The sequence below is a fragment of the Oncorhynchus clarkii genome, chromosome 1, assembly GCF_045791955.1.
Source record: "Oncorhynchus clarkii lewisi isolate Uvic-CL-2024 chromosome 1, UVic_Ocla_1.0, whole genome shotgun sequence".
Lineage (NCBI taxonomy): Eukaryota > Metazoa > Chordata > Actinopteri > Salmoniformes > Salmonidae > Oncorhynchus > Oncorhynchus clarkii.
The window spans coordinates 36,824,651-36,847,783 of NC_092147.1; the positions used below are offsets into that span (position 1 = coordinate 36,824,651).

Here is a 23,133-nt window from a genome sequence, read left to right on the forward strand (position 1 = left end):
GACACCGGAATGACAACCATCAGCCACTTCATGTTTGCTCAATATGTGGATGAGTCGTAGATTATGACGAGTTTCAGGATGTTATCAATCTGCGGGTCCACGGCTGCGTGAGACTGTGTCGTTAGTAGTCTGGCTCTGAAGAGGTTGGTTGGTTGTTTTATTGAAAATTAAAACATGAAGGATGGATCTGGGAAGAGTTCAGATTTCTCCTAACTGATAAACGAAATGTCACCGGACTGTGACACATTTTTGCCTTGTTATCACTCTGCATTTAACCATTAGTTTCAACGGTGGCACTTGTGGGTGCCTTCGTATATTTGCGTCTTGAAACATTTGAATGGGGGATGGATAAATTGACTCTATCGTCGTTGTGCAAGTTCTAACACCTAACCGATTGATTCTAATTGATGGATTAAACGCTACATCGTTTACAATGTGGGGACCGGATAAACTGTGTGAAAGTATCACCACGGAGTCTAGGTTTCAGGATGCTTGAGAATTGCGGATGTAGCCTATTTTCGATGCAGTTTTCGAGGGCAAGGAGCTGAAGAGGGAACTGTCGTTGTTTGAATCAGATCTGCTAACATCAGCATCTTTGGTGACAAGTAAGTTATATGTGTTTATTTGTTTAATTGAATGGATTCCTACATGGCACCGACACCTTGCCCACAGTGTGTTACGGTTCTAGCTGAAGCCTATTTGTAACCTTATAGACTATTTCAAATCAGTGTTCCTTTGCTGCTCTATCCCACTTTGCCTTATTATCTTACTACAAGCAACCAATAGCACTTCAACGAGGGCATAGCCTGAAAGCTTCATCTGACGTCATCGGACAAAAAAGCTCATTTTTGTGTGATGTGATGAATGAATGGACCATTCGATTTGGCGTGTGTGTGTGCATATGTGGAGGGCGCGTAGAACTGCGTGTCGATTCTGCCTTTATTTGACTAACCTTGAAGATAAAGACTGCAATATCTGTTCATACGATGCTGATACGATGCTGACAGGCTACTGATCATAATGTGTGAAGCGGCTGGTTGACTCAGTCGTGTTGAGTAGTGGTGATGCAGTATGTTGCAGCATCCCATGCTGTATTCGGACCGTTGCACTTCAGCATCTATACCTAAGGCCTAATAACATCGGTTCTAACATTGGTTCTATAAAGTTTAATATTTTTTGGCCGATTAGAATATTAACGATAGGAAGCCCACCAAAGCTATTTACAGAGCACAATGCAGAGCAATGGACTAAACTGTTGTATTTCTAAGGCTCACCGCATGCGCCCTGGAGAAAAGCTCAACATATGAGCACCGCCATATCTTTGAGAATTATGTTGCAAGAACACTATAGGGCTGCAGTTTATGCACTTTAATTTAGACCTAAGCACAAAGGTGTAGTGTATTTTTTTAATGCTGAGGTGCTGCGCTCTAATGTGTGCTCGAGTAAAGACTAGTTGGCTCGCCTTTGCCGAACGCGCTGCAGTTCGCTCAGTGCTGGCATTGAGGGAGCTGAAATTACAAGCTTCGTCTGCTCCTTTAGGCCGCTATGCAGTCTGTTGGCAAGAAATAAATTAGCATAATGTGTGGTATACACTGTGTACAAAACATTAAGTACACCTGCTCTTTCCATGACATAGACTGACCAGGTGAAACCAGGTGAAAGTTATGATCCCTTACTGAAGTCAATTGTTAAATCCACTTCAATCAGAGTAGATCAAGGGGAGGAGACAGGTTAATGCCTTAGAGTCTAAGACGTTGTGGGGGGGGGGGGGGGGGGGGGGGGGGGGTACTAAACTGACATGTTGAATTGTTTGTAGATGGTCATACTATGGATCATTCGCCTATTTGACTTAGAATTTTATGACAAATTTAGCTCTAACTAAAGCCCATAGAAACGCATTTGATAACGCATTCATAAATAGAAAAAAAGGACTGTTTAATAAGAAACACGGTTTGGAAGTGTATGTCCAAAAAATATATTTATTAAATACACATTCAACCTCCCTTTTTTTTGGAGGGGGGTAGGAACAAAATTACCTTCATATTTCCACTAGTTTTTAACCGGTATTCTGGTGACACTTGTGGGGGTTGTAGCAAAACGGAGAACACCATTGTGTTCCTGAGAATCGCTTCTTTCCACAGTGGGGTCCCATTAGTGTATAACCCAAACGGTTCCGATGCTACCAAACAGATGTTGGCCCATCAACGGTACCAACTTCAGACGAGTCTCCTGACACTTGGGGGGGCATAGAGCAAAACAGAGTGTGTAGGTCAAACCGTTCGGAGGCTGTCTCATGGTCTGACAAAAATCGCTCTTCCACATTTCACTGCAGACGCAGAGGATGATCTCTAGTTTAAACTGATGGATTTAGATGGGGATTCGTTAATATCTAATACATGTAAATGTTTAATTACTCTGCCATGTTTAAATAATGTCCCCCTCGTCCTTGACTTTTCCAAAATAAGTCTATATAACACTGTTGTTGTTAGAATCAAAATATCACAAACAGAATTGGAGTTATAACCAGTTTTAGAAGGGGATGTAATTGCTTGAATTATTTTCCCCAGCCTGCTCCGCTCCTTCTCCCATAGTTGAATGTGACATTCCCAGTTGATATTCACCCCGATAATTGCCTCGAAACTGAACCTAAACTATACTGAAACTAATTTCACACATATACTATAACACCAGATATTAAAAAATTAAGTATAGTGTGATGGGGAGAAAAGGGGAGAATGTGTGAGTTGATGAGTGAGGAGAAGCGAACAATGCATAATTATGTATTCATCAATTGTGAATGAAGAACAGGGTGGGCCATTCTATTGTATTAATCTATTCTAATTATAATCCCAAAACCGTGTAGCCTATATCAGTCCACCGAATTTAAGCAGATGTATGTGTCTCCTTTAGGCCTAAATGGAGTAGGCTACACAGTGAGAGCGTGCATCATTTACAATGGCAAGACCAAGACGAATGGATGCACATGCTGCGTAAGCGTTGTTACAATATCTGAATGAAAACGACTCAAATGGCAGGGAAGAAATGGATCATGACATCTCTATTATTCTGATTCATGCTGAACGGCTTACCATATCTGGGAAAGGATCCATATCGGACAGCAGGTGAGCGAGTGTCGGATAATGGCTGTGCTAGGTGAAATGAGGAACTCCCGGCTGGCCTGTTGCTGTGTTCTACAACATGCTTGACTTGGCTGCTATCAACGCATGTGTTTTTCAAGCAGTGCATGAACAACACCCATGAGCAGAAGAAACTTCATTATGAGTCTGGCACACGGGCTACGTGAGAGACATATGAGGGCCAAGGCAGCAGCAAAGATTCCACGTGAGCTATTGCACGAGCCAAATTGCGCACAGCTACCAGGATGGAGAAGCTGCAAGGTGGGCAGATGCAATCCAACAGAAACCGGACACCTGTTTCAGCTGCAAGTGTCTTGTTTGTTGGAAGTGTTGAAATCAAGTGAAAGTGACAAAGATTTGTGGTGACTGTTAGGACAAGGGATAACAGAATAATGAAATCAATTATTGTGTGAAAATGCACACCCTACTGCAAGCACGAGCGAGACCACAAATAATGTGTCCAATAACTGACAATAATATACAATTTTTGACCGCCATCATATCGACACTTATATTAATTGTAATGCCATTATTGCTTTTTGTTGATTTTCACTATTCACAAGCATGCTTGACGCCTATACTGATATTTAGGCTACTGATATTTTCTTCATTCAATCAATCAATCAATCAATCAAATTAATTTATTAAGGCCTTTTTACATCTGTAGATGTCACAAAGTGCTATACAGAATCCCAGATGTAAAAAGGGCTCGGAAAAAGCTGAACCAGGCTCTGAGAGGTGTCCAGTCCTCTTTTGGCTGTGCCGGGTGGAAATTCTAAGAGTACATGGGAATTTAAGGCCAAATTGTTCTTCAAGATGTTCAAAACTTCATAGATGACCAACAGGGTCAAATAATAATTGACCGCGTGTCTTAGGGTTTGGGTATTTTGTTTTGTTTCAATGCACAATTCATAGTTGTAACAAAGGCACTCCACAAATAGAAATTCTGTTTTTAGTGTTTTTTTGGTTTTACATATAGCCTACATTAACATAAACACATGAAAAGTGTGTTATGTTCTTTCCAATATTGACATTTGATATTCTAATGTTTCCTAAGACCTTCATAGACAGAACCAAATTACATTAGCACAAGTTCTAAGCCTGGCCTTCATAACCTCATTTTTAAGAAAATGGCCTTTGAATTTTTGGTACTACTGGAGAGCTCCTCTTTGTCTTCACCCATTCAGCATCCTTCACACCCTCTTAACCTTAAGCCCCACTTATCTCTTTAAGGGTTGATCTGAGCGTGCTGTCCTAACGACAGCAGTCAAGCACCAAAGTGATCTGGCTAACGTTGGCTAGCTTGCTAGCTACTTCTAGACACAAATGAGAAAACAGCTCACTGACCATTTTACTCACCCTAGCAGAGAATGTTAGGCTGTTTTTATGTTATCCAGAGCGTTGGTGACTGCAACGGTGCTGCAGGCAACAATTTACGCTTTTTTTTGGCCAACATTTACTGGTACCGAACATATTCAATGGGTGTTGAGCATTAGTAAATTTGTCAGTTATTCTGTGCTCTGGCACACTAAGCCGAGAGTGCTCTGAAATCGGAGTAGATAGCCAGAGCGAATTTACCAGCTACATCAATCAACAGTTGTCGCAGTAACATTCTATTGAAATGTTTACTTGCATAGTCGAGTCTTTTGTTAATGCATGTAGCTAGCTAGCTAGGTAAACAATGAACCATAATCCCAACTCATGACATTACTACCCTGCATTTATCTGCAGGTAGCTAACCAACCAGGTTTAATGTTAGCTAGCTAACGCTAGGCTAGAACTAGCAAAGCAAATCACTCTGAGATACAAATCATATTACTACACAGATCATACAAGTAATGTTAGCTAGCAAGCCAGCCAGCTAGCTAGCTTTAACTTGAAATTAAATATCACACTTTAACTTGAAATTAAAATGACTTTCTGTCAAAATTAGAAACATGTGATATCTGAAAATGTAACTATTTAGACTTACTTACCTGTACACATCATGGATGGATGCTTCTCCCTGTCACGGATGCCATGATTGCCCTTAGTTTGGTTGAAGATGTAATCCGGAAACAGGTGTTTTCTCCATCTCCTTAGCTATCATACTCTAATTCCACTGATTTCAAAACTCGGTCCTCCAGAAACGGATCTTTCGGCATGTCCGACACACTCATTATCTCAGCCAATTAAGGATGTTTGCTTTTTCTGTGGCTAAACCAACTAGGCCCATAATGTAACAATTTTATTCATATTTACAGATGGCATAACATTTTTTTATTAAGGTACATGCAAGTGTACATGTTCCAGAAGGCATTTCTGCCAAAAAATACATTTTGATTAAAAAGTAGTGGCCCGCAACATATGCCTAGTTTCCTGAAATGAGTCACATATGTGCACAGCACACCCATCAGGGTTATGGATGATGCTCTCCGCTGGTGCCAATAAGATAAGTTACTGTTCGCTCAAGTTGAGAATTTTGATAACCAAAAGACAGATTTTACTCTTTTTAATGTCTTCTCTTTACAGCAGCCATTTGCTTTCCAAACTATCATTTCCCACAATGAAATGGGGGGTAGAGGAGAGAGAAAACACAGGATATTATATTTATATTCTGTATGACTAAGATTATTTTTTATTTGTTTAAAAATGTAAACTTTGAGAACGGGGAATGGGAACAATATTACATTAATAACATGGCATTCTCTCACCCTCGGCTTGCAGGCATGTTCCTGCTAATGTCAAACATGTAGGCGTATTAGCCCACAAAGCAACACAGTGCTGGGCGCGGCACAGCGAGAGGAGCTTTCCACCCACCAGTGCTGCATCAAGGTGAGCGCTTTTCTCAGCAATGGCTCGCATCGCTGTCCATGGTCCTTAAATCCTTTCTTTATGTGCTCAGTTTTATTTGCCGCAATCTTGTGTTTGCTAATTTAGTTACATAAAAAGCATGAGCTGGCACACACCCAGAGAAAAGCATTTAGTGTAGAGGTGCTGACTAACGACAAATAAACTGTAAGCTATAAAAACAAAGAGAGTCACACACTCCATATGTATAAACTCCTAGTAATTTATTGGGTAATACACCAACGTTTTGGCGTCACTGTACCTTCTGACCCTGAAGAAGGCTCAGTGATGCCTTCAGATGCTCACTCACTCACTCACTCACTCACTCACTCACTCACTCACTCACTCACACAGACACACACTCTCACACACACACATCAATTGTAAATATGCAGTGCCTACAAAGAAATGTGCACGCTGTTCACAACAGGCTTTTTTGCAGGCTTTTTTTTACAAACAGCCATGAGCTAAATTAACTTAGGCTGCAGTGATACTGCTCGTATGCAACCATCTAATCTAGGCATGTGGAAAGGGAGACACACATTTTACAATATGACATCTTTCTAACCTGGAGTAGGAAATTATTGTCCAAACACAAAGTTTCAAGTGGCACTGACTGACCTAATGATTAATAGTGAATGTGTCCACTCACCTGAGATATGGACGATGCTCACCACTCGTTCCAATAAGATGTACTACTATTCGCTCAAGTTGATAATTTTGATAACTGAAAAACAGATTTGTGTTTTCATTTTCTTCTCTTTACAGCAATAGCCCTTTGTTTTCCAAATTATGTTTTCCCGTGATTACATTTTTTAGCTGCTTTCCACTGACATTCACAACTCAACAGTCATTTATTTGTTATTTTCAGCATATGTTGCCCAAGTTGCGGGCCTTCCAACTGCAGGCTATGCACATGAGAATTAAAACTTTTTTTTAAAGAAGCTAATGATCATATTGGAACAAATCAACTAGCCTATTTTGAATTATAATTTTTTTTTTGTATAGACAGGAGTAATTAAATAATGTTGGCAATTTTAATTCAATTTACTTTGAATTAAATTGCCTATTGCCCTGCCTTTCCCCTTCTTTCTCTCCCTCTTGTGGTGAATATCAAGTGATCTGGAGCAGTGCTCGCAAACATCTTCCACTTGTACTTTCCATTAATTTACAATTATAATCTTGGCAAAAGGGAATGGGAACAATACGGGATGGATTCAGGTGTGTTCCTGAAAATGGAGTTAAAGTGGAGGAGGTTCTGCTCGCGGTCGGTGAACAGGTAGGAGCTGAATTTATACATTCCGCTTCCAGAATGAACAAAGCTGTGGTTGTGTTCATGAAAAGAGCTAATTTGGTTGGTAGGCTAATTGCTAATGGAATATTTGTAAGGGGTGTGTTGGTACCAATTTCGACTCTTTCTACCCCTTCGACAAGGGTGGTAGTTATGAATTTGCCAGCGTTTATTATGGATGATCAAATTATGAAAGAGCTGAGTCATTTTGGTAAGTTTGCTAACGGTTTTCGTGTACTGTCGGCAGGTTTTCAGGCAGATGCCGTTAAGCACATTGTTTCGTTCCGGAGGCAAGTGTTTAGGTTTCTGAATAACAATGAGCAACAGCTAAATGTGCATTTTAAAGTGAGGCATGGGGAGGGACCCTACTCAGGGTTGCCAGCACAGATAGTCTACAGTGTTTTGAGTGTGGGGATTTGGGGCATAAGAACTTTGCGTGCCCACGTAGACAAGGTGAGGGCACAAGCGCCAGTGGGGGAAATCGAGGTCAACGTGCAGGGGGCAATGAGATGCAAACAGCAGAGGCTGGGCCTAGTCATGCAAGTGATGGTGGTGTAGATGAGGCTGGGCCTAGTCATGCCAGATATGGTGGTGTAGCGGAGGCTGGGTCTAGTCAGGCTAGAGATGGTGGGGTAGCTGAGGCTGGGCCTAGTCATGCTATGGATGGTGGTGTAGATGAGGCTGGCCCTAGTCATGCTATGGAGGGTGGTGTAGATGAGGCTGTGTCTAGTCAGGTTATTCTAGTGGATTAGAAGAGTATAGTGGGGAAGTGTAAGAGACTAGGGGGGAGGAGGAGGGTGTCATGTGGAAAAGGAAAAATGGGTAGAATTAAGGAGGTGGGAGGGGAGAGGCTGGTGTGACCAAAGGCACCATGGAACCTTTGCCTAGTGCTGGGGGAGGCCCTGAACAGAGAGGAAGGGCAGGTGGTCAGGATGGGAGATGGAGATGAGGAGGAAAGTGAGTCTGAGGAAGATGATGATGAGGATTTTTTCAGACTCCTCTTCAATGGGCCCGGAGCTGACAGCCAGTCAAGCAGAGGCGTCAAAATACACAATGAGGGAACTGACAAGGTTCCTGAATGAGACCAAGTGGAAAAAAGTTCATCTTGAGGCTTTTTTTCTGATCTGAGAACGTTTGTAAGATCAATACAATATGCTATGAAAAATTAGGGGCATGGTGTCCTTTCACCCAGGAAACGTTTTAGGTTGAGGAAGTGGGTCACAACAGTGCGTAAGGGTTTAGCTTCAGACACTTTAGATGTATAGTTTCTTTCTGGCACTGGGGCTTTTTGAGCTTTGCTATTGGTTTCTTTCTTTGCTGGCTTTTCTCCCAATTCTTATGGATACTCTTCGGGTAGGCTCGCTCAATATAAATGGCACCAGAGATGCGGGAAAGAGGAGTGTGTTGGGTGACTATGTAAAACAAAAAAAAGTACAGGTGTTGATTCCGCAAGAGATGCATAGTGATGTGGTGAATGAAGTCGATTAGGGGCTCTGGTGGAAAGGGGCGCCTAACACATGGAGAGAGAGGGGGGGTTCTATTTGGGTGTCTTAGACAGGAACTCTCACAGGTAGCGCCTGAGGCTGGTGGTTGCCGAGGACTGGAACTGTACAATGGATTTTATGAAAGACAGAAATGGGGAAGAGCCTCATTCAGTGTCAATGGGAGTGTTAAGGGACATAATTAATTAGTTCGACCTAGTGAATGTTTGGAGAACTTTACATCCCAACACAAGACAGTATACATGGGTGAAGGTTTTTGGGGCTAAGGTGAGTGCAGCCCGACTTGATTGTTTTTACATGTCCAGGAATCGGAGCAATAGGCTGTTGGGTGCTAACATTCTCCCGGTGGGTTTTTCGGATCACCACATAACCTTGGCTTGGCTGTCTATTTCACCAGGGCCCCGGCAGGCATCCTATTGGAAGTTTAATGTAAAGCTCTTACAAGATGCCACTTTTTGCTCAGGTATCCAGACCTTTTGGGAAAGGTGGAGGCAGCGAAGAGAGGAGTATGAGTTTCTGAGTCAATGGTGGGATGTGGGGAAAACATTCCTCTGTTGTCCCATGAACTGGCAGAGGCCATAACCCAGATGTCCTCCCCGGTCGTGCACTGGGGGTCGATGGACTCCCAGTGGAGTTTTATAAAAAATTCCTCTGGAATAATTGGACTGGACTTCTTTTACATGTTGCGTGAATGCGTCGGGGTAGGAGAGTTGCCGATGTACTGCCCCAAAAAAGGGACTTAACCTTAACCTTTTTGGGCTAGGGGGCAGTATTTTCACGTCCGGATGAAAAGCGTGTAAACTGCCTGCTACTCAGGCCCAGAAGCTAGGATATGCCTATAATTGGTAGTGTCATGATCGTTGTAGAGAGGAGACCAAAGTGTAGTGTGATGTGAATACATCTTTTTAATGAAAGACAAAAAACACGAAGTACACTAAACAAACAAACAAAATAACAAGACGAACATGACCGCTATCAAAACTGAGTGCAAACATGCAACATCACATAGACAATAACCCACCAACCCAAACTGGAAAATGGCAACCTAAATAGGATCCCCAATCAGAGACAACGATAAACAGCTGCCTCTGATTGGGAACCAATCCAGGCAACCATAGACCTACAATATGTCTAGACTAGACACACACACCTAGACATACAAAAACCCCTAGATGAGACAAAAACACACATACCACCCTCGTCACATCCTGACCTAACCAAAATATTTAAAGAAAACAAAGAATACTTAGGTCAGGGCGTGACAGTACCACCCCACAAAGGTGCGGACTCAGGCCGCAAAACCTAATCTAAAGGGGAGGGTCCGGGTGGGCCTCTTTCACGGCGGTGGCTCGGGTGCGGGACGTGGACCCCACTCTACCTCAGTCTTGGCCCACTTAGGTGGCGCCTCAGGAGCGGGGACTCTCGCAGCGGGCCCCGGTCTGAAGATCATCGTAGAGAGCGCCACTGGACGGAAAGGCGCCCCCTGGACTGTGGAGCGACTCTGGCAGCTCCTGGCTGGCTGACGGCTCTGGCAGCTCCTGGCTGACGGCTCTGGCAGCTCCTGGTTGACTGGCACCTCCGGACAGACAAGAGACTCTAGCAGCTCAGGACAGATGGGAGACTCTAGCAGCTCAGGACAGACGGGAGACTATGGTGGCTCAGGACAGACGGGAGACTCTGGCGGCTCAGGACAGACGGGAGACTCTGGCGGCTCAGGACAGACGGGAGACTCTGGCGGCTCAGGACAGACGGGAGACTCTGGCGGCTCAGGACAGACGGGAGACTCTGGCGGCTCTGGACACACGGGAAACTCTGGCGGCTCAGGACAGACGGGAGACTCTGGCAGTGCTGTGCAGGAGGAAGAGTTTTTTGACCTGTGTGAAGCTGTTGTATGCTGGGGCGTCATGTATGGTCAAGGTGGGAGGGGGGCTCAGTAGGCCAGTCTGGGTGAGACGGGGCATTAGAGAAGGATGCCCTCTATCGGGGCAGTTATATACACTAGCCGTTGAGCCTTTTTTTGGGCCTGCTATGCAGGAGACTGCAGGGAGTGTGCTGGACAGGCATGGGTGTGGTGACAGGCATAGCAGTGTCAGTGTATGCAGATTACATTTCTGTGATGGTCAGAGATGGGCAGGATATGCAGGCACTAGAAACCAGTCTGAAGGTGTATGAGGGAGCTTCATCAGCTAAGGTAAACTGGGGCAAGAGCAAAGCTCTGTTATGTGGGGCATGGGGGATAGGGCCCCTCCTCTGCTTCCAGTGGGTTTGCAGTGGGGTTGTAAAGGGCTTAAAATGTTGGGGGTGTACCTGGGCTCGGAGAGGTGGGTCAGGAAGAACTGTGAGGGGTTGTCACAGGCAGTGATGTCAAGATTGGCCAGGTGGAGGTGGCTCCTGTCCCAAGTGCCATATAGAGGGAGGGTGCTGATAATCAACAATCTGGTGGCATCTTCCCTGTGGCATAAACTGGCTGTCCTCAACCCACCCGCCGGTCTGCTCACAAACCTGCAACGCAAGCTGGTGGATCTTTTCAGGTCGGGCCATCACTGGCTGAGGCCGGCATTGTTGTACATGACCGTCCGCGAAGGAGGACAGGGCCTGGTGGAACTGGAGAGCAGGGTGGCTGCATTCCGACTAAAGCCGATGCAGAGCCTGCTGTACCATACTGATGTTGGCTGGAGGGACCCAGCATGCGCACTGCTGAGGAGAGCTGGCAGATTAGGGTTGGACCGGCAGCTGTTCCTCATATAGGCTGGAGAGGCTGAGTATAGCAGGTCTCTCTGATTTTTACTCTGCAGTGCTGAGGGCCTAGCAGCTGCTAAGGACTACACTAGAAGGGGGTGTGGATCCTGGGCTGTGGGTGTGGGAGGAGCCTATCTTCCACATCCAAGCTATCCCATTGAGAGCTGGCAAGGGGGGGTGTTTGAGCGACCAATGTTTCTGCCACTGCAGGTGACGGCAGAGACTAGGGACTGGCAATGGGGGTCTGGAGGACTTGTTCGATTTTAACACTCCAAGCCTGGGGGAGTTTGGAGTGGTGAGAGGTAAGCCCTCTACAACCTCTGCATTAAGGTGAGGAACATTAGGAGCCTAACATGAGTGAAGGCACATCAGTGGCAGGGGATGTGGGGAGGAGGGTATGGTGTGTTTTAGATGGAGGGGGCTCTACAAACCGCCAGCACCAAATAGGTCAGGGGACCTCCAGTGGAGGGTTCTACATGGAGCCCTGGCTACTAACAGCTGGTTGGCACTGGTTGAACCGGGAGTCGGGCAGGGGTGTCCTTTCTGTATTGTGAGAGAAACTGTGATTCATGTATTTTCTGTGTCCGCCAGGTTAATGCCATTCATGTCTCTGTTGGAATGTCTGTGCGAGAGGTTGGGGTGGTTTTTACTGTTGGGATGTTTATAATGGGGTAATCAAATGAGGAAAAGGCCAAATGTGTTTTGTTGAATTTTCTGTTTGCTCAGGCAAAGTTGGCTATTTGGATAACAAGGAGGAACATGGTCAAAGGTGGGGGAATAACAGACCCTTTACAATTATTTAATGGGATGGTCTCTGCGTGCTTAGGGTCGAATTTGAGTTGTTTGAAATGATAAAAAGAGTGGAGATGTTTCAGGAGATATGGTGTGCTGGGGGGCCTGTCTGTATTGCTTGGGAAGATGTTTTGGATATACGGTTGTAGAAGTGGTTTTTGGGGGTTATTGTGATGTGTGGTGTTGTTTTTTATTGTGTGGTAGAGGGCAAGTTGAGTATGGTACATGTATGCGGTACAGGATATATATATATGTATATTTTTTTTGGGGGGGGGGGGGGGGGTGAGGTTTTAATGAAATAAGAATGTTTCATTAAAGAAAGACAAAAAGTTTAAAAAGTCTCTCTCACACTCGCTCACTCACTCACTCACTCACTCACTCACTCACTCACTCATTCACTCACTCAAACATCTGTAGCACCCTAACAGTTTGGCCTACAAACTATCATGACCACTCTATTGAAAGTGTTCTCCGTTTTGCTCTACGACCCCCACAAGTGTCACAGGACTCATCCCAAGTCGGTCACGCTGATGTGCCAAGGCATTACAGTTTTACAATTTTAGTTGTTAAATTGAAACTTTGAAGTACTTTTTATATAAAGGAGCAGTCATGTTGTACACCTGGATTCCTGTTTGTTACTATTGCAGTAAAATTGACAACATTTCAGAATGTAGTGCCTTCGTCATAGTTATAGGTCCATGCTCCATTAAACGTCAATGATACAATGACAACTTCCATATTCTCCTAAAGGCGTATGCACCCACAGTACCAGTCAAAAGTTTGGACACAACTATTCATTCAAGGGCTTTTCTTTATTTTAACTATTTTCTACATTGTATAATAATAGTGAGGACATCTAAACTATGAAATTACACATATGGAATCATGTAGTAACCAAAGAAGTGTTAAAGAAATCAAAATATATTTGAGATTTGAGATTCTTCAAAGTAGCCACCCTTTGCCTTGACAGATTTGCACACTCTTGGCATTCTCTCAACCAGCTTCATCAGATAGTCACCTGGATTGCATTTTTCAATTAGCAGGTGTGACTTGTTAAAAGTTAATTTGTGGAATTTATTTCCTTCTTAATGCATTTGAGCCAATCAGTTGTGTTGTGTAAATTTCCAAATTAATTTTATGGCAAGAACAGCTCAAATAAGCAAAAAGAAACAACAGTCCGTCATTACTTTCAGACATGAAGATCATTCAATCCGGAAAATGTCAAGAACTTTTAAAGTTTCTTTAAGTGCAGCCGCAGAACGATCAAGCGCTATGAGGAAACTGTCTCTCAAATCAATCCAAATATAATTATATTGGTGACATACACATGTTTAGCAGATGTTATTGTGGGTGTAGCGAAATGCTTGTGCTTCCAGCTCCAATGGTGCAGTAATATCTAACAAGTAATATCTAACAATTTCACAAAATATACCCAATAAACACAAATCCTGAAAGGAATGGAATTAAGAATATATAAACATATTATTATACAATGTTGAAAATAGTAAAAAAAATAAAGAAAAACCCTTGAATGAGTAGGTGTGTACAAATATTTGACTGGTACTAATGGTCTTTAATTATTTTTGTTATGTGCTGGTGACAACATCAGTCCCCAGTGTGTCTCAGGCATGCTCAGAAGTGTAGAGAAGTAGTCTTAGAGCAGGTGCAATGTTGATACTGGACCAAGGGAAACAACTTGCTGCTGCCAGCAAAAAGCCAGACTTCATTTGATTACATTGTCGCCTCTGCAAACGTCTGTTTCATGTCCAATTTCTGCCCTCGTTGCCGTCTCAGTTTTCCGTTGAAAATGGTGCCAAGCAGCTCTGTCAGAAATGTATTAACTTGTCATTTAGAAAAAGGTATAATTGCGACGAGGTGTCAGCCCCTTGTGAAATGACAGAACATATGTCCTTTTTCCCACAACCTCCTTTGTAATTTTGTTTATTTTTTCAGACTGTGACTCAGTTTAGATTAGGTCCGTCACTTTGTGCCATACAATAAATGTTAATTTGATAAATCGGATGAGGACACCATTAGAATTCATTTCTCTGACTGCTGGGGACTTCTATCAATAATGGAATCACCCGTAAATGTTCCATCTTCTCTGGGTAGAAATGTTCTCTCGGGATTGGATTGGGCATTAAAGGGAAATTAAACAGTCAGGCAGATCTGTGTTATCTACTCTCTGACTCTTTTGTCTAGCTGTTTTACAGAGCCGTACAGCAAGTCCCTGGCTGCTAGAGCAGCAGATAGAGACGCCATGGCGGTGTTAGAGAAGAGGAGGGGGTGCTGTCGATAAGGCTATGTAGAGACTGTGAAAGCGTAAACCTGAGGAAGAATAATGCCCTGTCATGTAGTTTGTCTTCGCTTTCTATTTGATGTTTTCATCCATGTGTTGCCTTATTTGGAATCTATTGTATTATTTAGGATCCATATCCTCTATTTGAGGTGTTAAGGTTCTGATTATCTTACGTTACTTCAGATGTTTTGTTAAAATGAGATCAGAATACAGAGTAAAAAAACATATGTTCTACAGCACATCCTTTAGATCAGAAGATGCATACAGCCCAGAGTGAGGGAGAGAGGAGAGAGAGAGAGAGCGAGAGAGAGAGCGAGAGAGAGATAGAGAGAGAGAGAGAAGGCAGATTAGTTTTCAGGTCAAGGCAGAGCCTTCGGTGCTGTGAGTATAAGCTCAAACTGAATGTATCATCTTAGATGTTTGGTGCTTTGTTGCATGAGGTCAGTCCCTCGATGACTTCCCACTCCTAGATGCTGAGGTAGGCAGCGGTTGAGTCACCTCAGAACAAATTGACCTTAGAAATATGTATTTTTACCCCTGAAAGAAGCCGACACTCAAACCAACATACAGAAAGCCTACACAGGATGTTGGAATTGTGAGCTGTCCTTGCACATTCTTTTCGATCAATTTATCTTTGTATTGGTTTGTTTCTTTTCGTAGTGGTCCTTTGTAGCTCAGTTGGTACGACATGGCGCTTGTAACACCAGGGTGGTGGGTTTGATTCCTGGGACCACCCATATGTAAAATGTATGCAAGCACTACTGTAAGTCGCTTTGGATAAAAGCGTCTGGTAAATGGCATATATATATATATATTATTATCTGTGGATGAAATGTTGAGTCATTCTTTGGTTGTAGAATGTCTGAGCTTAGATTAGACCATTTTGTGGAAAACTGTTTTCTTAGTGTTTATTATTGCTTCGTCACCTCAAGCTAATTATGCAGCACTACAATGACCTAGTTATGATCTACACTCATTGTTAGGGCAATGTACATCAATGCTAAATCAGTGGCATGGATATTAATTGTAGTTCTGAACACAATTAGCAACCCTGTGCAATAGACTTCTACTAGAGTAATTAGGAACAGCAATTTGCTTTCATTCATGTTTTTAGTAGTAATTGTAATCAATGCAGTCTTCAAAGAGTTCAGTTCAGGCACTGCTGACATTGATCTAGATTCCTGTTAAGGACCAGAGTTAATATTTGAATCATGACAAGACTGAAGACTTCAGCCAGCTCTGGACAAATGCACTGGCTTCTAAAATACACTAACTCGACAGACACGTACGGACATCCTGCACACACATGCGCAGAAATACAAGCAGTCTTGCAGGCACATGTTAATGCAGCACGCGCTAGTGTGCACACACACCCAGGCTCTCTGGACACACACACAGTCCACAGATGCTGCCATCAACACACACACACACATACCCTAGAGGTCTTCATGGATCCACCTGTATCCCAATAGCTGAGACCCGATCCGGGACCCAATCGGGTCCGGATGCAGAATTCTAAATAATGTCACAGGTCAGGTTCAGATTTGATATGATTGCCAAGGGTCTCAGGTATGTGTAATTTTAACTGACTTGTCGGGAAGGACCCATACAGATCCAAACGGGACTATTGCAGTAGAGCAAATTTTTTTTTTTAAATGTTTAATTTATGCTGCTGCTGTTTGCTGAACACGAGAGTGGCACTTGTAAATTGTTGTTGCTGTTGTTGGCCAATCGTAAGTCATCAGGCAACAGTCAAAGAGCCTCCATGTGGGGCAAAATTCAGGAGATATCTAATCAATGGAAGATTCAATTAAAATTATGAAATAAAAAAGTAAGGGATAAGAATGGGCTGCAACGACCAAGTGCCAACTGGTAGGCTGCTTCTTTATATTCTGAATGGAGTTGTTTGTAACTGTGTAGGACGAGAAATTGCATGCAGCCTCAATTAGTCATTGCTAGCCGCTAGCTAGCTAGGGTAACTAGCTTAACTAGCTTTTCCCGGTGTGATGCAGTCAAGAAAGGTACCAAGGAATCACATTGGATAATACATAACCTAGCTATGGCAGCTATTAGTCAACTACAGTGGCTTGCGAAAGTATTCACCCCCCTTGGCATTTTTCCATTTTTTTTGCCTTACAACCTGGAATTAAAATGTATTTTAATAATTTGATTTACACAACATGCCTACCACTTTGAAGATGCAAAATATTTTTTTATTGTGAAACAAACAAGAAATAAGACAAAAAAACATAAAACGTGATCGTGCATAACTATTCAAACCCCACAAAGTCAATACTTTGTAGATCCACCTTTTGCAAGAATTACAGCTGCAAGTGTCATGGGGTATGTCTCTATAACCTTGCCACATCAAGCCACTGGGATTTTTGCCCATTCTTCAAGGCAAACCTGCTCCAGCTCCTTCAAGTTGGATGGGTTCCGCTGGTGTACAGCAATCTTTAAGTCATACCACAAATTCTCAATTGGATTGAGGTCTGGGCTTTGACTAGGCCATTCCAAGACATTTAAATGTTTCCCTTTAAACCACTTGAGTGTTGCATTAGCAGTATGCTTAGGGTCACTGTCCTGCTGGAAGGTGAACCTCCATCCCAGTCTCAAATCTCTGGCAGACAGAAACAGATTTCCCTCAAGAATTTTCCTGTATTTAGCGCCATCCATCATTCCTTTAATTCTGACCTGTTTCCCAGTCCCTGCCCATGAAAAACATCCCAACAGCATGAATCTGCCACCACCAGGCTTCACTGTTCGGATGGTGTTCTTGGGGTGATGAGAGGTGTTGCGTTTGCGACAGACATTACGCTTTCCTTGATGACCAAAAAATCCTGAATGAAATTTTAGTCTCATCTGACCAGAGTACCTCCTTCCATATGTTTGGGGAGTCTCCCACATGCCTTTTGGTGAACACCAAACTTGTTTGCTTCTTTTTTTCTGGCCACTCTTCTATAAAGCCCAGCTCTGTGGAGTGTACTGCTTAAAGTGGTCTTATGGACAGATACTCCAGTCTCCGCTGTGGCACTTTGTAGCTCCTTCAGGGTAATTTTTGGTCTCTTTGTTGCCTCTCTGGTTAATGCCCTCCTTGCCTGGTCCATGAGTTTTGGTGGCGGCCCACTCTTGGCAGGTTTGTCCTTTCCATTTTTTATTATTGGATTTTATGGTGCTCCGTGGGATAATCAAAGTTTCAGATATTTTTTCTAACCCAACCCTGATCTGTACTTTTCCACAACTTTGTCCCTGACCTGTTTTGAAAGCTCCTTGATCTTCATGGTGCCACTTGCTTGGTGGTGCCCCTGGCTTAGTGGTGTTGCAGACTCTGGGGCTTTTCAGAACAGGTGTATATATACTGAGATCATGTGACAGGTCATGTTACACTTAGATTGCACACAGGTGGACTTTATTTAACTAATAATGTGACTTCTGAAGGTAATTGGTTGCACCAGATCTCATTTTGGGGCTTCATAGTGAAGGAGGTGAATACATATGCACGCACCACCTTTTTTTTTCTTCTTTTTTTAAATTTCACTTCACCAATTTGGACTATTTTGTGTATGTCCGTTACATGAAATCCAAATTAAAAAGCCATTTAAATAACAGGTTGTAATACAACAAAATAGGAAAAATGCCAAAGGGGGTGAATACTTTTGCAAGGCACTGTATAGTGAGAGTCGGCTTGCTGGTTGCTCTCTCGTCTCTCTCCCTCCTCCCTCTTCCCATGTCACTCGCTCACAGTCACAGTTGCCTACACACACAGCATGGCCCCTACTAGAGCATCGCCTCTCTGTACTTCCTCTCCCTCGTGCTTTGTCAGCTCCGGTTAATAAAGTTGTTGAAAAATCGAATTTCTGCTGCTTCCCTCACTCGGATCGGATCAGGTCTGGATCTGACCGGGTCTATACAGAACGGGTGTAGTTGTCCTTGGTTCTGTTCGGAATGGGTCTCTATATTTTACTGAATAATTTATGCATATCGGGTCCGGATGGGAAATCCCCAGGTCCATTTTGGAACGTTCCCAAATTTTCGGACCCGTGAAGGCCTCTAACACACACACTCATGATCAACATGCACACACACTCACGATCAACACACACACACACACACACACACACACACGCACACACACACACACACAGTGGCTGTAGTGGGCTCGCTCATCATTAGTCATTGTCTCTAGCTTGTCTCTGAATGTGCCATCCGGGGAAAGGACAGCACATCCAAAAGAAGGCAGCACTACATTCCTCCAGTCAATGGATGAATCAATGGGTGCTCCCGCTCATCCCATCAATCTCAGGGAATAATCTGAGAGACATCATAAAAGCTCCACTCTGTCACACTGCCGGTGTGCAGTGCTCCTAATACTGTAATTTAGTCTACTGCAAATTGTACTACTGATGGGAAGGGAGTTTGGGGCTAGTAAGGTTTGTGTGACTGCAGCTATTGTGTGTGTATATTTATGAGAGGGTTGCAGTTGTGGTCAAGAGTTCAGCCCATAACAGCTCTGTTTAATTAATGGCTTTAATCAAAAACAAGCTGAAATATTGTTGTTGTGTTGTGACTCAACGATGTCCATTCTCCTTTTCCTGTCCTCTCTCCCTCCTCAAAACTCAACTAAAAGTAGTGACCTGGATTCAAGCTGCCTTGTTAGTCACCACTGGTCTTATGTCACCCACCTTGCCAGTCTTTCCAAGGTAGAACTTAATGACATTCCTTTCTCCTTCCCCCCTTACACCAAACATGAATTCTACAAGGTGCAGATTTGAGAGAGTGATGGGATCTGAGATAAGGTTCTGGGTTCTGCTAACGTGACAGCAGGGGTGAGGGAAGCACATGCACATGCACACGCGCAGGCTCACACACACAAAGCAACACACCACCGACACATGTGTCCAGAAAAGCCAATCCTCTTGCCTCCAGGGCAGAGTGGCAGCGTCTGCTAAACGTGATAGTGGCCCAGTTCGCCACATTAAATCCCGCTGCTAAATGAAAGGTTAAACGGGCTAAGGACCTATTCCTTCCAACTCTCAAGCCTTCTACTGAAGGTGAGCCTATAGTTCCCTTCCCAGAGAAAAGGACAAAAAAGAAACAGACAGAATAGGAGGGGAAAACAGAGGGAAATGTTAAATGGGAGCAGGAAGAATATGCATTTAATAGGTTATTTGAAAATGCACAAAAAGGCTGCTGGAATTGATTGTTCTTTTCTGAGTTCATTAATGCAATTTCTTCTCAAAGAGCCTGTGCAGAGCCTTTCAAGACCAAATAATGACAAAATCAGCCAGGGAGACTTGGCCTATGTGCTATAGAAAAGACAATGTCATAGCATGCACATATGCATGCACTCTCACAAACACCCACACACACTAGAGGTGTTCTCGGCTCAAAAAAGTTGGACCCGTTACAAAATGTACACAGGACTTTCCTCCCTGAACCCTAACCAGATAAATTCATGTTTTAATTATGGAGACCCGGTTCGAACAGACCCGAGGACAACCAGACAAGGCCCCGTATAGACCAGTGGTATAGACCCGGTCGAGTCCAGAACCAGTCTGATCCGATCCGAGTGGAGGAAGCAGCAGAAAATATATATTAGTAGCTACGTTATTAACTGAAGCTGTTACTGCACACACTGAGGGAGAGGGGAACGGAGCTAGCAGTAGGCTGGGGAGGGGCCGTCATATGTGTTTGTCACTGTGTGAGGCGCTAGGAGGAGGACGAGAGAGACAGAAGCAACCAAGCCGACCCGCACTAGTTATTAACTTCTAGCTGCCAAAGCTACTGTAGGATATTTGTCATCTAATCTGATTGCATAGTACCTGTTTCGACTGCATCAAAACAAGAAGAGAAGGTAGATAGCCCTTTCCTGCAGTCAAATGACCTAGTGGTCTCATGGGTTGGAATGTTATTCATATTTTTCATAATTAATTAATATTGTATTAAAAACCCACCAAATATCTGGTATTTCTCAAATGGTTTTGTTATATTTCAGTCTTCTGTGATGTATATAAAGTATAATATTGGAATGCAAACTCAAAATTGAATACATTTCAACTCTATATCTGATATGGTATAGGTGTTTGCTTCTTTTTCAGCCCATAACTGTGTGTTGGAAGTGAATACATTTGTTTCAAAGTAGATTTGACAACCAAGAAACTCTGTATGACCCTGATTTAACACACTGAAGTAAATGGTTAAAGCTACACAACATGGCCAAAAGTAGTGTAGCTTTAACCGATTTGGCTATTTCAGCCAGACCTGTTACTGACAGGTGTATAAAATCCAGAACACAGCAAATATAAAGCATTGGCAGTAGAATTGCCCATACCGAAGAGCTCAGTCAGCTCGTCAAATTTCTGCCATACTAGAGCTGCCCCGGTCAACTGTAAGTGCTGTTATTGTGAAGTGGAAACGTCTAGGAGAAACAACGGCTCAGCTGCGAAGTGGTAGGCCACAAAAGCTCACAGAACAGGACTGCCGAGTGCTGAAGAGCATAGTGGGTAAAAATCATTTGTCCTCGGTTTCAACACTCACTAGCGAGTTCCAAACTGCCTCTAGAAGCAACGTCAGCACAACTGTTCTTCAGGAGCTTAATTAAATGGGTTTCTATGGCTGAGTAGCCGCACACAAGCATAAGATCACCATGTGCAATGCCAAGCATCAGCTGGAGTGATGTAAAGCTCGCCACCATTGGACTCTGGAGCACTGGAAACGCATTCTCTGGAGTGATGAATCACTCTTCACCATCTGGCAGTCCGACTGATGAATATGGGTTTGGCGGTTGCCGGGAGAACGCTACCTGCCCGAATGCATAGAAGTTTGGTGGAAGAGGAATAATGGTCGGGGGCTGTTTTTCATGGTTCGGGCTATGCCACTTAGTTCCAGTGAAGGGAAATCGTAACGCTACAGCCTACAATGACATTCTCGAAAATTCTGGGCTTCCAACTTTGTAGCAACAGTTCGGGGAAGGCCCTTTCCTGTTTCAGCATGACAATGCACCCATGCACAAAGCGTGGTCCATACAGAAATGGTTTGTCGAGATCGGTGTAAAATAACTGGACTGCACAGAGCCCTGACCTCAACCGTCAAACAATTTTGGGATGGATTGGAACACCGACTGCGAGCCAGTCCTAATCGCCCAACATCAGTGCCCTGACCTCACTAATGCTCTTGTGGCTGAATGAAGCAAGTCCCCGCAACAATGTTCCAACATCTAGTGGAAAGCCTTCCCAGAAGAGTGGAGGCTGTTATAGCAGCAAATGGGGGACCAAGTCGATATTAATGGCCATGATTTTGGAATGAGATGTTCGTGAGCAGGTGTCCACTTACTTTTGGCCAGGTAGTGTAGCTAGCTGGGTTGGCTAATCATAGCTACATATGCTGTGCTTTCCCTCATCCTACACAATAACAATTCCTTCTCATGAACTTTTAATTCCGTCATTTTAATTCAGTCTTACATTGATCTGCTAAGTTGATTGTCACAACACACACAGAGCCAGAGGCTAGTGACACTTTGATTACTTGTGACTAGGTGACAGAAACAACAAGCTACATGCCTCTCTCTCTCGCAGCAGTTGCATTTGGATCTGTACAAATCCTTACTGGTAAATCAATTACACATACCCAAAACCTGTGACAATCAGATCCGTCCCAAATTCGAGGGTAAAGTCGGTCCGGCCCTGGGTAATCGGGACCCATGAATACCTCTAACACACACACTCACACACTTTTTCACGCATGCACATGCACATGCACACACACAGTCGGACATGCACACACAAACACATGCTACACTGCACACGTACGTACAGAGACTGTATCTCCTCTCAACAAGATTGAGATGGAAGGACTGTGTGTGAAGTGGGCCCTGGTGGTGCTATGGCTGGGTGACCTGACCTATTACTGGGGAGAGATTGTGCTTATTTCTCTGGGTTCCGCAGTCCTCTCCTCTGCAGTCCTCTCCCTTTCAAAGTCATACTGTATAGCAGTCTGGAGGGAGAATGGTAATGGTTGAACCCAACACTCAGTATGAGGACAGGCATAATATATCACCTGTGTGTATGCATTAACCTCAGAGAGATTCTTCTTTCATGGGTTGTCTGGAGACGTCATTATTCATCACCGTTGGCTAAGAAAATAGGGCAACAGTGCTTGAGTCAAGCGCATGCATTCAAAATGTAACTGACAACCAGGTGTTTGAATTGTTTAAGTTCTACTGTGTCTGGAAGCTATTTTATTGTTGGTCAGCCAGTGATTGGTATGCACAATGCACCTTTCCTGTTCAGTCTACCATCTGGAAAAGTCAAGGTGCCTCATTGTAGAATCTAAGGTCAAATCAAAATGCTCCGTTCCACGGTTCATAAGTAAAAATCATAGCCATATTAAGTTACATTTTATATTTATGAGTGTGTCATTCCTTGGAGCCAAGAACCTTTGCTTTGTGGTGTGAAGCTGTATCATAATCATGGACAAACCTCTGTTGCTATTACATCTTACTATGCAGATGGCAGTGCAATGCAGAGAGAGAAGGGAGAGACAGAA

At 43.6% G+C, this 23,133-nt stretch overlaps 1 protein-coding gene across 1 annotated transcript in view; it reads left to right on the forward strand.

Annotated features, from left to right (window-relative positions):
* The first annotated feature begins 501 nt into the window (after window positions 1-501).
* The window catches only part of LOC139416146 (leucine-rich repeat-containing protein 4C-like), a 131,984-nt gene continuing 109,352 nt past the window's right edge, over window positions 502-23,133 (forward strand). Inside the window, exon 1 of the mRNA XM_071164478.1 lies at window positions 502-605. The gene's annotated coding sequence lies outside the window, so the exon portion shown is untranslated. The remainder of the gene's footprint in view (window positions 606-23,133) is intronic.